Source organism: Perca flavescens, chromosome 7 (genome assembly GCF_004354835.1).
Source record: "Perca flavescens isolate YP-PL-M2 chromosome 7, PFLA_1.0, whole genome shotgun sequence".
Classification (NCBI taxonomy): Eukaryota; Metazoa; Chordata; class Actinopteri; order Perciformes; family Percidae; genus Perca; species Perca flavescens.
Window position 1 is genome coordinate 18,635,453 of NC_041337.1, and position 20,535 is coordinate 18,655,987.

Below are 20,535 nucleotides of genomic sequence, written 5' to 3' on the forward strand. Positions count from 1 at the left end.
CTTAATACATACCGAATTAGATTGGATTTGAAATGAAATTGGGTTGCATAACGCATAATGTACTTCAATGAATTAGTAAAACGCTTTGGCACTGATGTCCAAATACTGAATGTTAAATGATGTTCTCCACGGATTAGATAGATTTGTTTAATCGCCCTAAACATGTAAATAAGCTTTAACTGTTGACGACTGTGGGTAAAGATTCAGAGACACATTTGATTTGCAAAATGAGGGTGTATGCAGATTTTGCAGACTGACAGACAACCCCATGACGGCCGGCTCTGTGAAGCCATCTTGTGAGGTTGTATTTTTTTCAGCAGGGGAGAGGACTAATGGGATGACAATCGATGTAGGTGACATAGTACGATATGACAAAAAAGCATTGAAACAATTAGATGCAGAGGTTGTGATGGAATGAAACGAAAAGGAAAAAATAAAAGTTTTGAGGCTGGAATGTCAGAGGGATCATGGTAGGCATACAGACCGTTTTCTCATATTAATGTATGATTCCACTGAAATGAAGAGGGAATACTGTATGCTCTGAAGGGACGGAGCACAGATGACAAAGGGGTTGTGCACTTTACAAATGCAAAACTTCCATTCAAATGCTGGGGATAAGAGTATATGCTAGTGGTTATACTGGGCCTGCAATAATGGCACATTTGGAGTGTGTGTGTGTGTGTGTGTGTGTGTGTGTGTGTGTGTGTGTGTGTGTGTGTGCGTGGGTGCGTGGGTGTGTGTGCGTGCGTGTCCGTTCGTGTGAGTGCGTTCGTGTGAGTGCGTTCGTGTGTGTGGGTGTTCTGAAAACAGCCCTGCATTAAAAAATAAATGCATATTGGTGAGAGCATGTTGCTTCAGGTACCTGTGTGTATAAAATACGTTCCATGAAGGAATAAATCCATGAGTTTGAAGGTTTATCAAACACACAGGTTTATAATACTATGGAGGGAGGATTTTACCACTCTAGAAAGTTCACGGCAACAATTATTTCATCCTCCATTGGAACAATCGGCAGGTAAACAGTAGAATCACATCTTCCATGTTATAAAGTAATTTACCAGGAATGCAGCGCTTTGCTGATCGAAATCATATTGCTTTGTAGCAAAGGTTGAGTCAGGTGCCAATGCAATGGTCTCATTTGAATGAATGAAGGGTTTTCATGTTGTGCTAATATCAGTCTGAACACAGCCTTACATTGTGACTTCATCTAGTGTCCAACAATGAATTGATTTGACATTAAAAATCGCAATTTAAAAGTTATTTTCCAAATTACAAGATATGCGATTTTGACTTCCTATAGTATGGGCTGTCATCTTAACCATTTTTAGGAAGTGAAAGTTTAAGCCACTGACTGTTGTTGGCTAAAGTTTCAAATCTGTAATGGCACGTGCAGATCCACATTTTAACACATTTATCTCCCGAAAGCATTAACAGTACATTTTTAAACTGTTATTGCTACTCACATCTTAAATTGCAATAAAGCATGTCCACTCTGGGCTCAGCCCTGAATACACCAACGTTGAATTTAATCTGTACAAATTTGTCGAGTATAATAAAGTCACAAGTCAGTCTGATGTAAACTCCCAATTTGGATTATGTTTCCACACATGCCCCTGAGCATGTGAATGGAGCGCGAATGAGCAGGGAGGGTAAGGATTTTGGATGTAGCGCAGAGCGGATTTTTAAAATGTTGGAGCATCGCCTTACCTCCCCGACTCCAATTTTGCAGCAGTACCACTAACACCATGAGTTCAAAGCATGCCCGTGCCCGTCTCTGTGCTACTGCAGCCAGTGGTGAAATGTAACTAAGTACATTTACTCAAGTACTGTGCTTAAGTACAAATTTGAGGTACTTGTACTACTTACATGCAGATGAACGCCACCCGCCCTCCCTCTCCATGCCAACACTGCCTGTCATCCAGTGGACTTTTTGCTGGCGGAGCTCTGGGCATGAAGGGGGGGTGGGCACAGTTCATCTGATAAATACAACGCAGCTTTTTTTCTTTTCTTTGAGTTAAGCGTGTAGCGAAATTGAGCGGAGCGGCTGTGAACAGGTGAGCAGAGGGAAAGAACAGCTCTGTGAGCGAGGAGCGGAAATTCTCACTGCTCCACTCGGCTCACATGATCTGCACAGGCCTACTTTTTAAACTAAGAAGATAAATAAAGCTTTCAATTGTACATACAAATATATTTGTATTTATGTGATCGGAAAATTACTGATTGGCCCTTAAAACTTTCTATTAGGCACACAAAATATCAAATATAGTTTAATATATTGTCATTCAGGTATTAGTCTTGCTTTGGCTACTCCACATAGCGTCTTGGGCGGTGCTAAGCACCGGGAAAAGCAGCGGTGCTGCTGCAAAATAGCCTCGGATGTGTATGTTTAAAAGTTGTTTTAGTCATGCAACAGAAAACTCAGATCGGACAGATGGTCTAGCTAGCTGTCTGGATTTACCCTCCAGAGATCTGAGTTTAAAATGCCGTCAATGATACAGACTATTCAGGTATTAACACAGGCATTTCCCTCTCAAACAGAGGGTCCTTTAGAGTTGGTTATTCCTGGACCAACTTAGACAGGAGCAATTCACATTAATAAGCCGTGTTATGCCCTAACATGAAACACTATAAAAGGATATTTCATCATTTTACACAGCAGCTTCGCTGCCTTTCACAGTCCATCATCGTCACTAAGCAGTCTAATCAAAAAGTCGAGTGATGAGGTAGAACCTACATTCAGGCTTGTACAGCAAACACATTCATTTACCCAGTACACTGTTATGTACATGCTTACACACATATGGACAATCACACCCTGAGAGTGATGAGCCTTGTCAAGCGCAGATAGGACAATGATGTATTAGTTGTTGTGTTGGAGAGCAGACAACTAGCTGCTTTTAAAGCCAGAGGCCATCTGGATGGTATTCAGAACACATATTTTCTTTAATTGTCAATTTCAGAAAATGTTTTTAATTGTTGCAGCTATCCAGGATCACACACATCTTTTTTATAGGATATGCTCATGATTAAAATTATAGTTTACTTTGATATGTTTTTAGCATACATATTGATGCTTACTCCCTGCGTGTACTGGGTACTTTTTTTTGCAGTGCTTTAATTAGTCTGAAAACCATACTAATACAAACAATTAGTAATAGAGATTTAGAAAAATGTGGGCAGGTATTGTCAGAGCCTACGATGGAAATGCAGTACAAAATGTAGGCCTAAAATAACACTTTTGGCCATTAAGGTATTTTCTTTCATATGAAAAGATTCAGAATTTTGAGTGTGAGAGGCAGAAAATCAGACGGTCCATGCACCCAGACACACAAACACACACATTAGGGGCAGCAGAAGCTGTGACAAGCTTGTTAGGAAGGCGGGTGACAAACGAGCCAGAGCACATTTTCCTGGCATTAGAGATGAGCAGAGGTGTGAAAATGTCACCACAAATAGCCCATGGTCACCAAATGTCACCTTTCCACTCTACTCCACACCCCTCCCTTCCTTATACTCAGTTCTTGTTTCGCCTCTTTCTTATCTGCCTCTCCTTCTCTTTTTGGCTGGACTAGAGGGACGAGCCATAGGACCTCGAAATTGTGTCACTGAGTGATGAAGTTCCCCCATTGGTCGGATTGAGTGCAATGACGTCAGTGTTGGTGTTTCCCCATTGGTCATTGCCCTTTCAAACTGTATTGGCATGACACATGCTTTTTACCTCCGCTATCGCCCATCAATCAGATGATTAACTTCCTCAATACAACACTGTGTGTGTGTGTGTGTGTGTGTGTGTGTGTGTGTGTGTGTGTGTGTGTGTATGCATGCGTGTGTGTGTGTATGTGTGTGTGTTAGGGTGACCAAACGTCCTCTTTTGCCCGGACATGTCCACTTTTTACCTGCTGCCCGGGGCGTCCGGGGGGGTTTTATAAATTCATTAAAATGTCCGGTTTTCACTGTTTTTCATGGGACCAATAAGCGTGTACTTTAATTGACTGTCACTTTGCTCAACACAATACTACGGTAGGCTACTTTGTTGTGTGACGTAATTCCAGAGAGGCTGCCTTGTGAGCGGCTCTGCACATACACAGGGACCAGGGCAGACAGACAGGGACCAGGGCAGACAGACAGGGACCAGGGCAGACAGCGGAGCAGCATTACACACAAAATGCCGAAGCGTTTCCTGCTAAAGATTTCCCACCGTGGTCAGAAAACACAGGGGAGACACTTTGTTTCTCTCACTATGACTCTAGAGTCGGTAGGACTCGCTCGCTGTCACTCTCACTTCTCCCCCGCTCTATATCACCCACTCCCCCCACACACACACACACACACACACACACACACACACACACACACACACACACACGCCGTCTCGACCCACACACTAGCGCACAAGTATAAACATCACTCCACTTACAACCATAAAACAAGACTAGTGCAGCTTCACAGTTGAACTGCAAAAAAAATGTCCCACATACCGTCCCGGTCGGGACCGGACAAGTGGGAGGCGGAGTGCACCGTGTGCAAAGCTGGCACATATGTTTCAATGTCTTTATTATTTATGTTATTACATTGAAAAGGTATTAAGAGATATTTTGTTGAAGCTGGATTTTCTAACACAGAAGAGGTCATATTTAGAACATTATTTCATATTATTTATTTATTTTAAAAGAGAGCTATTATTTTGTTACATGTTGTTACAGATTTTATGTTATTACAGAAGTTATTTTTGCACAATTGAGGCATAATAAAGCATGTTCATTAACCTCTGAGAATCACCACTGTCTGGATTTGTCTCGAGGCCAGGCCGAGTGTCCTCTTTTTTGGAAATCAAAATATGGTCACCCTAGTGTGTGTGTGTGTGTGTGTGTGTGTGTGTGTGTGTGTGTGTGTGTGTGTGTGTGTGTGTGTGTGTGTGTGTCTGCCTGCTCTTCTCTGTCGCTCTCTCTTCAGACACAAATGAAATGTGTGAAACAAGTAGGCCTATTTAATTTAGAAAAAGAGTCACAAACAGCAGTGACACGAGGCTATTTCAAAATAAATTTTCTAAAAAAGATTTTATCATTTATAAGAATCTGATTATTTACAGTATATGATATATACAGTAATATGTCTTCAGGTGCCAGTATAAACCCAGTGAAAGAAACTACTCAAATAACAAAATGGAGTAGGCCTACACATAATGAAGAAAGAAGAAACATAAACATAGAACCATCTGAAAGTAGCCAAGGGAACGATGCCAGTAAACTGAACAACTAAATGTTAGCAACACTAATGTTTACATCAGCAAAGTCACCACCTTATAAACTCATACCGAGTGAAGTTTAAAAAGAAAGAAGATTCAAGACATTTATTCGTCACAGACATCAGTCACTATCAGTCATTCATCCTGTCTTTCTCCCTCTGCTGAGGGGAAATCAGGTACTCACATCTTCACTAGGGTTGGGTACCGAACTCTGTACTTTTTTGGGTACCCACCGAATTACATAAGGCAATTCACGTTAACGGTGCCAAATTTCGGTACCTGAGAGCGCATAAGCGCAAGCTTATCTGTCCTCTGCATGGTGACAGACAGCGGGGCTCAGCTGTGGTGCAGATGGAGCAAACCACATAGTCTCTGCAGTTTGTTTAAGTCACAGTGAGTGCCGATAAAGAGGTTACAAGTGTGGTTACACTTTTCAAAACTTTACAAAAGACGGTGTTCGCTGTGATATAATATAATGGCAAGGTGAAAGCGGTCACAGTGCAGTTAACGTGTACACTTCCTCTGAGACAAGCACCACAGTGTTCTCTATACCCTGTTGACTGACTGACAGGCTGAGGTTGTAAGGCCAGAAAACTTTATTTCTATAGCACAGTTTTGCAACAAGGCAATTCAAAACGCTTTAAATAAACATTAATTTAATTAAAATTAACACGGTTATGAAAATAAAACAAACTGAAATAGAATAAGATACAAATACAATAATAAAAGTGACCCATCCCTAAATAAAATGATTTTCCTTATTCATCGTGTTTCAGGCAGTGTTTTGCGATACGTTTATCGCGCATGTTGATTTCATGACGGCGATGAAAATACAATTTATCGGTCAGCACTACTACAGATGAACATGTAATATAGATATTAACATTATAGACACCACCACCGACTATCCCTGTAACAGTTTGGCCACAATTAAGTATATTAACCATACACCATCCATCCATCCATCCATCTTCGTCCGCTTATCCGGTGTCGGGTCGCGGGGGGAGCAGCTCCAGCAGGGGACCCCAAACTTCCCTTTCCCGAGCAACATTAACCAGCTCCGACTGGGGGATCCCGAGGCGTTCCCAGGCCAGGTTGGAGATATAATCCCTCCACATACTCCCGCAGCACCTCCCACAGTATCTCCCGGGGGACCCGGTCATACGCCTTCTCCAAATCCACAAAACACATGTAGACCGGTTGGGCATACTCCCAGGCTCCCTCCAGGATCCTTGCGAGAGTGAAGAGCTGGTCCGTTGTTCCACGACCAGGACGGAATCCGCATTGTTCCTCCTCAACCCGAGGTTCGACTATCGGCCGAACCCTCCTTTCCAGCACCTTGGAGTAGACTTTACCAGGGAGGCTGAGAAGTGTGATACCCCTATAATTGGCACACACCCTCTGGTCCCCCTTTTTAAAAAGAGGAACCACCACCCCAGTCTGCCACTCCTTTGGCACCGTCCCAGACTTCCACGCAATGTTGAAGAGGCGTGTCAACCAGGACAGCCCCTCCACACCCAGAGCCTTGAGCATTTCTGGACGGATCTCATCAATCCCCGGGCTTTGCCACTGTGTAGTTGTTTGACTACATCAGTGACTTCCGCCTGGGAAATCGGCGACAATCCCCGTTATCCTCCAGCTCTGCCTCTAACATAGAGGGCGATTAGTCGGATTCAGGAGTTCCTCAAAGTGCTCCTTCCACCGCCCTATTACCTCCTCAGTGGAGGTCAACAGTGTCCCATCCTTACTGTACACAGCTTGGATGGTTCCCCCTTCCCCCTCCTGAGGTGGCGAACAGTTTTCCAGAAACACTTTGGTGCCGACCGAAAGTCCTTCTCCATGTCTTCTCCAAACTTCTCCCACACCCGCTGCTTTGCCTCTTTCACGGCAGAGGCTGCAGCCCTTCGGGCCCCTCGGTACCCTGCAACCGCCTCCGGAGTCCTCCGAGATAACATATCCCGGAAGGACTCCTTCTTCAGTCGGACGGCTTCCCTGACCACTGGTGTCCACCACGGTGTTCGTGGGTTACCGCCCCTTGAGGCACCTAAGATCCTAAGACCACAGCTCCTCGCCGCAGCTTCAGCAATGGAAACTCTGAACATTGTCCACTCGGGTTCAATGCCCCCAGCCTCCACAGGGATGCACGAAAAGCTCCGCCCGGAGGTGTGAGTTGAAAGTCTGTCGGACAGGGGCCTCCTCCAGACGTTTCCCAATTTACCCGCACTACACGTTTGGGCTTACCAGGTCTGTCCAGAGTCTTCCCCACCCCTGACCCAACTCACCACCAGATGGTGATCGGTTGACAGCTCTGCCCCTCTCTTCACCCGAGTGTGTCAAAACATACGGCCTCAGATCAGATGAAACGATTATGAAATCGATCATTGACCTTGGCCTAGGGTGCTCTGGTACCAGGTACACTTATGAGCATCCCTATGTTCGAACATGGTGTTCGTTATAGACAATCCATGACTAGCACAGAAGTCCAACAACAAACAACCACTCTGGTTTAGATCAGGGAGGCCGTTCCTCCCAATCACGCCCTCCAGGTGTCTCCATCATTGCCCACGTGTGCGTTGAAGTCCCCCAGCAGAACAATGGAGTCCCCCACTGGAGCCCCATGCAGGACTCCAGTCAAGGTCTCAAGAAGGCCGAATACTCCGAACTCCTGTTTGGTGCATATGCACAAACAACAGTCAGAGTTTTCCCCCACAACCCGCAGGCGAGGGAGGCGACCCTCGTCCACCGGGTAAACTCCAACACAGCGGCGCTCAGCCGGGGCTTGTGAGTATCCCCACACCCGCCCGGCGCCTCACACCCTGGGCAACTCCGGAGAAGAAAAGAGTCCAACCCCTATCCAGGAGTATGGTTCCAGAACCGAGACTGTGCGAGAGGTAAGCCCCACCAGATCTAACCGGTAGCGCTCCACCTCCCGCACCAGTTCCGGCTCCTTCCCCACAGAGAGGTGACGTTCCACGTCCCCAGAGCCAGCGTCTGCCGCCCGGGTCTGGTCCGCCGAGGCCCCTGACCTTCACTGCCACCCATGTGGCATCGCACCCGACCCCAACGGTTCCTCCCACAGGTGGTGGGCCCATGGGCTGGAGAGATGGGAGCCACGTAGCTTGTTCGGGCTGTGCCCGGCCGGGCTCCGTGGCAAACCCGCCACCAGGCGCTCGCCCGACGAGCCCGCCCGTCTGGGCCTGGCTCCAGGCGGGGCCCCGGGCTTCCTCCGGGCAGGGTCACTCCATCTCTACCTTGCTTCTTCATTGGGGTTTTTGAACCATTCTTTGTCTGGCCCCTCACCTGAGACCACTTTGCCTTGGGAGACCCTACCAGGAGCACAAAGCTCCAGACAACACAGCCCTCAGGTTCACAGAGACACACAAACCTCTCCACCACGATAAGGTGATGGTTCACGGTAACCATACACGTCCAGCCATTTAATACGTTTTGACCTGGTCTTGTTTCTTTGTACCTCTTTTTGCCATACACTGCTCTTTTCCTCTGTCTTCTTCTACTCCCTTCTCATCCTTCAAAACTGCTTTCCTTTTCATCTCCTCAAAAGGGTAGAGAGGGGAAGAGTAACAGAGTAAAATAATCAAAGTTTTTCTTAACTCTGCTCCTCTCTGCCTCTCTTTTTCCCTCATCTATATCTTCCTCTTATATTCCCTTATACTCTGTACCCACCCATCAATCCATTTTCTATCAGCTTATCTGGGTCATTGTTATTGGGGGGTACCCTGCCACCAATTATGTCTAGATATCTTGACAGACACCCTCAGTCCACCCAGGAGATGTAGTCCTGTGTCAGATCAGGGATGCCATTTGGTCCAATAAAACACCACAACAAAATTTCTAAGAACGCTGATCTGATTCATCAACCCACTAAAATAACATGGCAAAAAGAGGGATATATTCCCAGGAAGTATTCATTTAAAATGAAACACTGTCAGCCTTATTTTCCAGGTATTTCAGCTGAAGTCTCTCAATTAGGATTCAGGTGAGAAGGTGATGCATTTTCCAGAGCCAACACATAAAGTATGATCCAACTATATAAGAACACTGAGTATGTTTACTTTATTTGTTTAATTTATTCCAACATTATTCTGAATATGACAATATTCCAAATTTGATACAAGTCATGTAAACAGCTGTACACAAACCAATCAGCCAACAGTTTGCAAGGCTGCAGGCCCGATAAGAAGGAGAAACACAGCTGCTTTTAAACATTATCAAAGACTTGGATATCAACATGTTTTTTTCAAGAAGCTGGTTGAAGGAATGAAAGAGGGATGCTGTGTTTGCACGGTCCAACAAGTCCGCCACCGGTGGAAAATTTAGAAAAAAGTCTTATTTTGCACGAGATAAATGTAAACAGTAATATTAGTGGAATATTCACTTTTAATATCCATGTAAATAGCTTAGTCGGAATATCGTCTTTTTCGAAATAAGGGCAAAAAATGGACTGTTATGTGCATGTAAACGTAGTCAATGAGAGGAAGATACTACTTACACATAGCCATATACTGCTAAGCCTATATATAGTAACAATTGGGACCTTGCCTCTGGCAACTGACATAGGGCGATATAAAGTGTTTTTTGTGATCTTGGTGTTGTTAGGGCTTAATTTTGCATTTAATTGTACGATGTATACGTGTTAGCGTATTGGAAAAAAGTCACAGCTAGTGAGCACGGTGGCTAAAACGGAGTATCCTGTATCCTGTCATGTCATGAAATTCATTTGTAAGTTGTTACATGACCATCTTGGTTGTTGTTGAATGTCTTGTAAGCACATACGGGCTGGATACCATGTGGTGCAGTACACTTAAATGGATAAACCATCATACAATATCCAATATGTGCCCCTCTGTCTCAATACCAACCTAGGTTTATTGCCCATGGCAGAGGTTTCAGGCTCCTTAAGTTAACCCCAGTGAGTCCTTTCTAAGCAGAGATTTCGATGACTATGGAATCACTTTGTCTTCCCTTCACTTGTGGGTTTGCCTTGAGTGTCCCTACCAGGAACATAAAAGGGGCCCCCAACAACATTATCCCTAAGGTTACTGAGACTTGCTCACACAACCAGATTACATCTTATGGGTACAGTTTTTGCTAGGAGATTTAGGTCTGGAAACCATGGCATAAGCACTGATTCAGCCCAGTAAGACACATACTGTGCCAGTCAGCATTAGTAGAAAATTAATTGCTGAAAAGTTTTAGTCTCTTTTTATCCTAATATTCTCTTTCCTGTTCACTGATCAAATTCCCCGCTGTTCTATGACATTTTGACTGTGCTGAAAGGTAGAGGACAGGGGGTTGAGCAGGTCGTCCTTCAATCAAAAGGTTGGCGGTTCGATCACAACAGTGAACCCCAAGTTGCTCCCCATGGGTAGGCCAGCGCCTTGCATGGCAGCCGCCACCATCGGTGTGTGAATGGGTGAATGAGAGGCAAATTGTAAAATGCTTTGTCCGGTAAGGTAGAAAGGCGCTACATAAATGCAGTCTATTTACCATTTATTTTACCTAATCAACAAACTTTCAGTGTATCTTGATTTAATTAAGTATGTCTGCCTTTTCTCTAACTAAAAGTGCTAAGAGGAAGCATTTTACTTTGGTCACTGAGTGAGACCTTTTGTTTTGAGGCCAGGTTGGCTCCGACAGAGAATCACACCTTAACTAATCAAAGCATTTTTGATTAGTTGGAGCAGACGGTATTGAGTCTATGCAAATCTACTTGCAGTTGAATGTCAGCTCAACTTTTGTTTCCTGTAAACCCCGGCCAGAAACTCATGGTAAGAGAGAATTCTACAGCTTCTTGGCCTTCTGCATCCACTGTGCAGTGAATAAAACTCATCTGAACCAGCCACAGAATTGGACCTGAGAGACTTGTTCTTCCATAATATTGTAGCAAGCTACGTGGAAGAAGTTGAAGAGCCAGAGATATAGAACTCTGTGGAAGTTTATTCAACCGCTACACATACGCGATACACAGAGGTCATTAACCTAACCCAGTGTTTCAGTCATGGTAACAAATGTAACAAAGGTAATGTAAATAAACATGAGCACAATATCAGGACTAAAACCTAGGTAACGTAAATGCATAACAAAAACACTAACAGAACATAATTTACCCACTTAAACTAAACACTTAAACAACACTAATAACCTAGTCCCATGATGCTTTGCACTGCCGTGCAGAACAGTCAACACAATGGCATCCTGTCAGCCGTTACAATATGTTTAGATGATAACGTGACTTGCCACCTCTTCAGCCTCAAAAGCATTCTGTTGCAACCAAATGTCCTTTTTCTCATCTCAGATCTCTTCAGAAACTAATTTTAGTTTGTTTGTCCAATAAAGAGTGGGACAGGTTCACGTTGATGTTTCAGTGCAGGAAATTAGTGTCAATCACTTATTGCTATGCTTGTCTATGTAAATGTCCTCTCTTCACCTCTCCTCTCTGCATAATTCACACATCCCTCCGCTAAAAGTGAGCCATGAGACCAAACCCCTCCTGCAGTGTGTGAGGCCCGTGGTTCCCAGGTCATCTGCCTTGTGAGGCACTGATCACTGAATCTCCATATCTTCCCACTGAAATGATGAAAGGGGCTGTACTTTGCCGTGATCAGATCACAGGAATGCTCATTAAAGTCTGTGTTTAGATAGATATTAATGATGGCATTGAGACAAACTAGCCTCAGTCACCAGACTGGAAGACCACATCTTTGAGCACTGGGAGGGAGGAACTTACACCCCATTGCATGCATACATGCTGCAGTCATTTTTACATTTACACTTAGATCTAAGTGGTTCACTTATTTTCAAGATACAAGATTGATATGATAGATTGAGAAAAAGGGGGAAAGCCCATGAAGCAACCATTAAAGGACTACATTTTCTGTGTTTTCCTCCACCAGAGCAAAGCAGCGAGCAGTTAAAAGAGACAGATGGTTGGTAAAACGCAAAGAGCGAGGAATGAGTGTGTCGTGATGTGAAATGGAGGGAAGAATTGATCGAATGGACTGAAAAAACTTCTAGAAAAATGGAAAAGGAGTGATAATGAGTTCCTAGTTGATAGTTGTAACAGTTGTTGGAGTGCATATTGCAGTTTCGAACGTGAGAGTGTGTGGGCCTGTATGTGTATCTCTCCCATTGGGAATGCCTCTAGTATTTCTCTTGTTACCACTTTCAAGAGACCAGACACTCTCTCACACAGAATATTTAGCCAGGATTATCAATAAACTGCTATTGATTGATTGGAGTTGGCAAGTGTACTCTCTACAACAACACAGCAGTCACATTCATCTTTCAGTATAAGCATAATTGTGTGTTGTTTGTGTGTTTCTCTGTGTATTTACTACGTATAGTGTATTGGTATTAATAGCACATTATGGAGTGCTCTCTGGGATTATTTGCTTAAAGAGTTTCAAATTGACTGATCAGTCATTGATGGACAGGATGGGAGCATACTGACTCCACAGTGTCAGCTATTGATAGGTGGATCAATCATGTCGATAGTAGCTTGAGAGAGCTTGTTTATTGGCACATAACCTATTGAGTACTCTGATGGATTAGACTGTTTAAGCACTGTTCTTATAAGAGGGGCGAGCAAAACACAAACACTGAAAGGCATGTTTAGGCAAACACACACATAATTAAACACACAATTAAAATACAATGTCAGAAGTTTGGTATATTAAATGAACACACTTTGTTTTTATTAGAACTGATCAGACTACTGCCACCCTCAAGTGATGCTTTCACGGAGTGGCAGACAGACACCCTAATTATTACATTTTAATCTAATTAGGGAACAGGTCTGACAGGGTAGGGCGGAGACTGTGGGTGGGGGGATCGATGATGACAAAAATCATGCAAGTTCATTTTATTCTTAACATTTTGTAACAGTGGGTAGGAATTATAAATTAGTCATGCAACTGTATGCAACATATTTTTGACTTTACAATAAAACACAGTTTGCAAAGAACCACAGGTGAACTGGGATATGTCAGTTTCAACAAGTCCTCCAAACTATACAACGATATAGGTAGTATACCCTCTAATACGACCCATCGGAGCGTTTCATAAATTAGCGCCCCTAGCAGTGGCAGGAAATACGAGCAACAAGAGCAATTTCCATCCTCATACCTAAACGTAACGGTTGCGGTTTGAAACATGTTAACGTTGTGAAACGGTCACAGTTTTGGTCTACTTGGTAAAGTTAAGAAAAAGATCATGGTTTGGGTTAAAATCAGAACATTTGTTATATTACTTCCGGTTACGCACGTGAGGCAGAATGTGACGTAGTTCCGTTTGTTCTGTAAAGTAAAAAAAACAAAGAAAAACTCCCCATTTACTTTTATTTTTAACCAGGACACTAACCACGGTCTCCTTGGTGAAAACCCTGTTTGTTTGACCCATCCAACACCCCAACCTACCTCCTTATGCAGAATTTGGCAATCTAAGACTTCCTGCTTTGCTCCCGTCATAATTACTATGGACGCCTAACAAAAATTGTACAAACGACTTATGAAGTCGTTTTTTTGCGGGAGGACAGTCTCAGTTTTTCAAGAAATCTTATTCCAAATGTAACTTTGCGAATGGAAATTCAATAATTTACTAGTGAAGTGCTTTAACTTATTAAAATAAATAGGGTAAAAGGGAGAAATTATACACAGACAAACCACATGTCCGCATTAATCCTTTCGGAGGGTGGACTGCTCCATAATTATTTATTTTCTCCTGCACTACATCTGGTTTGTAAGTTTACAGTATGAACACATGAAATGCATTGGGTCAGGGTTTTTGCTGGCAGCTATATGGTGGCTAATTCCAGCTTTAGATAAAGTGAATAATTATGGAAGCAATCAATAAAGAGTGGAGCAGGGGAGAGAAGTAGGATGGGAGATAAGCTATTGGCTTATTGACTTGTCAAGTGTCGCCATCAACACATACAGCCTTTTGAGTGTAAGTGCTTGTGCTTGTGCGCGCGCGTGTGTGTGTGTGTGTGTGTGTGTGTGTGTGTGTGTGTGTGTGTGTGTGTGTGTGTGTGTGTGTGTGTGTGTGTGTGTGTGTGTGTGTGTGTATAAAATTACTCTATAGTGTCTGTATCTCTTTGTCCTGGTCTGACAGCTAATTAGTTGTGCTGTCTCAGGAGTAAACTCAATAAGGGAATCAGTGCATCCACCTATTTTCATATTCAGCTGTTATTGTGGTGGGACATTAGAGCCCCACTCAGTGTCTATAGCTGCTGTACAACAGTGGCAGAACACACAGTCAGAAATTGCTCCTTTATATAATGACCTTGTCTACACAATATCAGCAATATGCCAGTTACCTGCATGACTGATGAGATATAGTATATTCATGGTATAGTATAGTATACTCAAGGATTTGAATGTTTCTGCCGCCATAGCCGGAGGGCTGTCACTTTAAAAAAAAAAAAAAGAAGACAAATTTGAATTCTAAGAGGTCATTACAACTTGAATTAAAAGACATGTTCTAGCAAAAATTTGAATTTCTAATAAAACCTAAAAACCTAGTCAGCAGGCATTTTACGTTACTTCAACATATCTGATAATAGCCAGGTCTATTAGTGTTTGCAAGCTTGCTGGCTTGCAAGTTTCTCACATAGGGTCGATGTTCATTAAAGACAAAGCAGAGGATGTCCTTGTGTAACAAATAATGTTTAATTAGAGAAACTCAAAGTCTGATGGACCAAAATAAACCAAAAATGAGTGCCGGCCCAGTCGGTCATTTCCAAATCATGCATCATGCCTTCTGTCAGTAACAAACTTGTCACAATTTGGTTAGTATTACAAACAAACCCTCCTTGAGTACGAAGGTGTACTGCAGTAAGCAGTTTGAGGACTATAATAATGAAGACCTTTTTCAAATAGGCCATGCCCTTAAATTTCATCAGCTTAAATAGTCTATTTTTATTTTGTGCAATATTTACATCAATATAATGACTCCAGGATTTAGATTTTTAGTGAGGAATATTGGGTTGTTTTTATATGTGTTCAAAGTTAGTGAAACCACCCTGAAAGTTCAGGACTGAAGCAACATATTTACTTATTTTGTTTACTGTAAACGGTAAAAACATGGACTGTACTCAGGACATGAATAAGCCGTATGGATAAGGCTTTTTAACTTTGTCTTCAACAAGAGTGCCTTGGTTTTCACACTATTATGATGCTATTGGATGACACCTGCATCAAAGAGCACCTTTTTTTCCAACCACCACCAAAAAGAAGCGCTCCTTTTCTCAATCTTCCCACATGTTCTGATGCTATTTTGGATTCCACCAAGGCTAATCAATGCTTGATGACTGATCATATTGTAATAATACAGCCATCATGTTAGTGCATATCGTTCAACAGAATCAACACCAGATGGCATTACATAAATGCCCAGGAAGAAGAAAGTAGGCAACTGTTGCTTTATACTGCCCAACCGATTTGGAAGCCTGGAAGTTTTGCTTTAAATAATCAATTTTCTAACACACACACACTAACAAATGACACTGACACACTGCCTCTATATTTAAGCTTCTTACTCATGTCACTGAATATAACTGACGGGTAACGGTAAACAGAAGTCATGGTTTGGTTGGGGCATTTTGCCACTGGCAGCTTTGCTAAACTGTTTTTATTATAAAGATAAGGAACATTTCTAACATTTCTGTATTACACTGTACGAACAGAGATTTTCATGTTATTTCATTTTCATGAAATAACATGAAAGTTAAGTGATGGACTTCCTGAGTGAGAGCAAGACAAATAATGTGTTCAGTGCTGTTACACAGGCTGTAAAACAAAAGAAAAACATGGACCCTATTTTGAAAGATACATGCCTTGCCTTTTTTCCAAATCCAAAGTAATGGCTCTGCATTATCTTGTCATTAGCAAAAGTCAAATTAGGCCATTGGTTTTTAATGCATTGTCAGTCTGATTTGCCTAATCTTTGCGGTGGGGATCCACCACATACAGTAAACATGAACGCACCAAAGGAACTTTTCCTTTTCCGATTAGAGTTTACTCCGTACGATGCCTTGTTAAAAAAAAAAAGCCCGTATATGTACAGTATGTAGGTTATGTGTTTGTGTCAGCAAGCTAGCAAAAGTTTCATCTTCCTCTCTGGAGCTGATTGCACAATTTCATCCACTTTAATCCAACAGGAAATAGTAAGGAATAGCACACCTGCAAGACAGAATCTCTCAAATATGTTTCCCTGAGTTTACAGGCAATGAAATAGTGGGAAATGGTTATGTCCTGAGAGTGCGTATGGGTCTGATGGATCATCATGGCCTCAGGCCCACATACACATGCATGCATTCTCCCTCTCACACACAAACACACGCACACATACACACAATAAATAGGATAGAAAGAATGAGCCATGAGAGAGAGATATTAGCTGCATCTCTCCACCCCCTACCTGTCTCACCAAATATGATGTGTCCGTATAAAGACAGTCTGCAGCAGCGGGAGAGGACTGCTGAAGCACAGACTTTTCACTGGCTGAAGTAATGGGCTGGAGAGAGGGAGCCAGAAAAAAACTAAAGAGGGAGAAAACTGGACAGGGTGTTAGTGAGAGCAAGACAATGTTAGTGAAACCTTGTGTGCATGTGTGAGAGAGAGCAAAATAGATAAGACTGAGAGAGGTAAGGAGAGGACGTAAGGAGAGAAAAAGAAAAGGTGTGAGAGATGAGAGCGAGAGAGCAGAGCAATCCTAATAGCTGAGGGTAAAATCTGCAATCTACCATTCTGTCTGATCTCAGCCATCCTATGAGTCAAGCCAAGAAAGCTTTGAGATGCTCTACGCACATTAACCTCTACTCATCCTCCACCCACACTCCTCCGCTACCTCATTCCTCTTTCCCTTCCTACCTACATTAAAGTGAGCGCTTCAACCATGCTGACATCAAGAGCATAATAACTGACATTTAGGTTTATGTTTGCTTCATTATTACGTACAAAACATATGATGACGCACACAAAAGGCACCAATTGAAAGAGGACCAATTGAAGCCAAATTCTTTACCGATCTAGACATAATGGTCTAGCAAATCCTTGTCAAATAAAACTTTTTGTAAAATACATACAGTACACAATCACAGAAATACATTTGTTTGTCACATGAAATCATACAAGGTACAAATTCCAGTGAAATGTAATCCCATCAGCTCCTTCAACATCTGCATGATTCATCACAAAGCAGAATGTGGCTGTGGGATTGGCAGACAGGAAAAGAGTCAACCAGTTGAATGGCACCGGCACGCCAGGATCCTGGCAGGCCTCGACAAAAGGACATCGCAGCTCCGGACATTTCGCTGGAAACATATTTGCAAAGTTAAGTGATTTAGCATTTAAATATCCATTATTATAAGCTTCAGTCTCAATTTAAAAAAGCTTGCGATTAATTACAGCAAATTGTGCAATTAATTAGTTAATTTTTTTTAATCGATTGACAGTCCTAATATATTATTTTTAAATTATGTTCCTACAAAATAGTTGTATAAAGCAGTATAAAATGTTGTTTTTCCTTTCTCTTCCCACTCGTTTACTTTGACCTTCAAATTTTTTACCTACTCACATTGCATCGATAGTCTGGATCGACGACAATTTATTTACCGGATAATCGCTGTAACATCCTTCGCTGCCTGATCTTCCACTGATCCTCGGTCCCTCGGTTTTCAAAACTCCGAGAAAAACATTAGGATCGTGCAACAAGGCAGGCCTGCTTGGTTCGTTCGGGGAATGATTGTAAAGATTTACAAAGAATATGTTTACGGCATTTACTCTCTAACTGGGATGTTTTGGGACCGATTGGCGGGGATTTGCTATGGACGAAATACACACGGCGATACACTGGTGAGAGCAAATTACGTTCAACCATCCAGCTAATTTATATAGCTCAAGTTACTGTATTGTGTGAACAGTTAACTTAATTTTATATTTTATGTGGCATTTTCTTTTGCAGGGTGCAAATGTTTTACCAAAACAAGTTCCTTCCCTGAGACCAATTTGCAGATACACCGTCACTGCGACCGGAGACTAGCGCCGCTCAAGACGATTGTGATTGGTTTAAAGAAATGCAAACAACCCAGGCTGTTTTTTTGTCCTATAAAGGAGTGTATGTGTGGAGGGGCCAGACCTTACTCCACAGCGCTGTGGAGCTAGGTCTGGTAAGCGAGACAATAGCATCAATAATATTCCGAATATTGAGGCAACTGTTTTTATTGTTACAGTTTTATATAATATAGTTAGCGACAGCATTGTGAGGATAATTGGGCACTTCAAAAAGGATAAGGGGTTCAATTCAAGGTTTGTCCCTCTCAGAGACGGGGCATCTGCAATGCTTTTAAGAGAGAGATGATGTTAAATTTATACAAGTATGACATATCAGGAGAGACAGATATGCCCAAAATAGAACAGCCATTAGGAGGACACTTAAATTGATTCATTTTCAAGCTAAAGGCATCACCAAATTGACTGAGGGACATAGTTTCTTATTCATCAAAATTCATCTCATAAGCTGAAAAATACCACAATATATGCAAGGTAGTGCACATCCAATTTGAGCTGTGCATGTAATTCTCAGCTCTACTTGCACTGGTGCATGTACACACCAAAAAGCATGTTGAGTCCTGAATTATCTAGCGCAGTGGTTCTCAACCGGTGGGGCCCGACCCCTGGGGGGGCGCGGACACTCTCCCGGGGGGGGCGCGAGTAAGCTACAGGATGGGAGAAAAAAAAATAAAAATGAATTTCTCCCATGTTGAAATGCAAGTGGTTGGACTGTAACACACAAACAAATCATCCTCCTGGTGACTTTTTTTGTCAAAAACTAATCTAGCGACTTTTACTGAATGTTATTGGAGACTTTTGTAGTGTTTGGAGACTCGAAAGCACGTATCACTCTGCAGCTACTGTGCTCAACGAGCAGCGGGTGTTGCCGTGAGCCCCTCCCCCGTCCAAAAGCCCTCCCAGGCGGTCAGTCTCTCAGTAGCCTCGCGCACCAGTCCCAGCCTGCAGTCAGACCAGAGAGGAGACACACACCACTCCTCATATAAACTCAGATTTTTCTCCTTCACACAAAAACTTGACCTATAGCATGGCCGCATCAGTCGAGGGAACTGCGACATGTTCCCCAGCCTTGCAGACTTTATTTTATTTATTTCAATCGGCGTCTGAGCACCTGTCAGCAATGAGAGAACAGCCACTGACCAAGCGGGAGTGAGAACGGGTCAAATTAATTTCCTCGTTTCTGTTATGAAGATGACCGTGTGTGTGACTCGAACATCTCACATTTACCAACAAAACGTACAGCGAAAGACCGCGCAAAACATTTCAGACTCTACTGCCAACGTGTATACATTTTAACGTCAATGTCCAATAAGTACTTTATCAAACCATATGAATGCGTGTGTGTGTGTGTATGTGTGTTTGTGTGTGTGGCCAGGATAGGACATTAACTAACAATGTGACCAACAAGCCACTGACAGTGACAGATATGTTCATATTTGATTCATTCAATAGATTATTATTTTTTGTCTTAAATCCACCAGCCATTTTCCTATTATACCAACATTTGCAGCATCCTGAGCCTTTTAAGGTTCCCTAGGAAATCTCAGCCCAGAGTAATTAATTAATAGTACTAATTATTATTCTCCCCAAAACAAGTTTCCTTTTTATTTTTAACTTTTTTTGCACCTTTCACTGTCTTCTGCAACTTCATTGCAACACACATACAAAAGACACCACAACTTTTATCGCAATTTTTAACAAAAGCTCCCATGAAATCAGGCATTTTGGGCCGCAACAATCTCAAAAAAAGGCTGTGAAATCCTGGAGGGACTGCCCTTGTGTGTTTTTTCATGTGTTATGGTCAACATTCACCAGTGTTTTTTTGTTGTTGTGGTGCACGTAGACTACTCCTGATTTTGTCAGTCATCTCATCTCTTATATGCTGTGTCTCTATGATCCTATCCTGTCCTATTCATAGTAGCCTACTCGGGGACATTGCGCCGTCATCACGTGCTGTAGTAGGGGGGGGGCCCGCCTTGATAATCCTGCATAGGGGCCCGGTGTTGCCTAGTTATGCCACTGACCTTCTGCCCTCTTTCGTCATTCTGGGCAGCATTGATGCAGCAATACTCTCAACTCTGTGATGTCACCTTGAAGATTCTCCTCCCTTTCGCGTCGGCGATGTGTGTGAGGCATGATTCTCAGAAATGACTGCAATCAAAACGAAATACCGCAATCGTGCACAAATCGAGGATGATTTGA

General features: G+C 42.7%; 1 long non-coding RNA gene across 2 annotated transcripts in view; it reads right to left on the minus strand.

The window, feature by feature from the left end:
* Nucleotides 1-17,156: 17,156 nt before the first annotated feature.
* LOC114558097 (uncharacterized) overlaps nt 17,157-20,535 on the minus strand; it is a 46,089-nt gene continuing 42,710 nt past the window's right edge. For both annotated transcript variants that reach the window (XR_003692906.1, XR_003692907.1), the window contains exon 3: nt 17,157-17,576. This is a non-coding gene — a long non-coding RNA (uncharacterized LOC114558097). The remainder of the gene's footprint in view (nt 17,577-20,535) is intronic.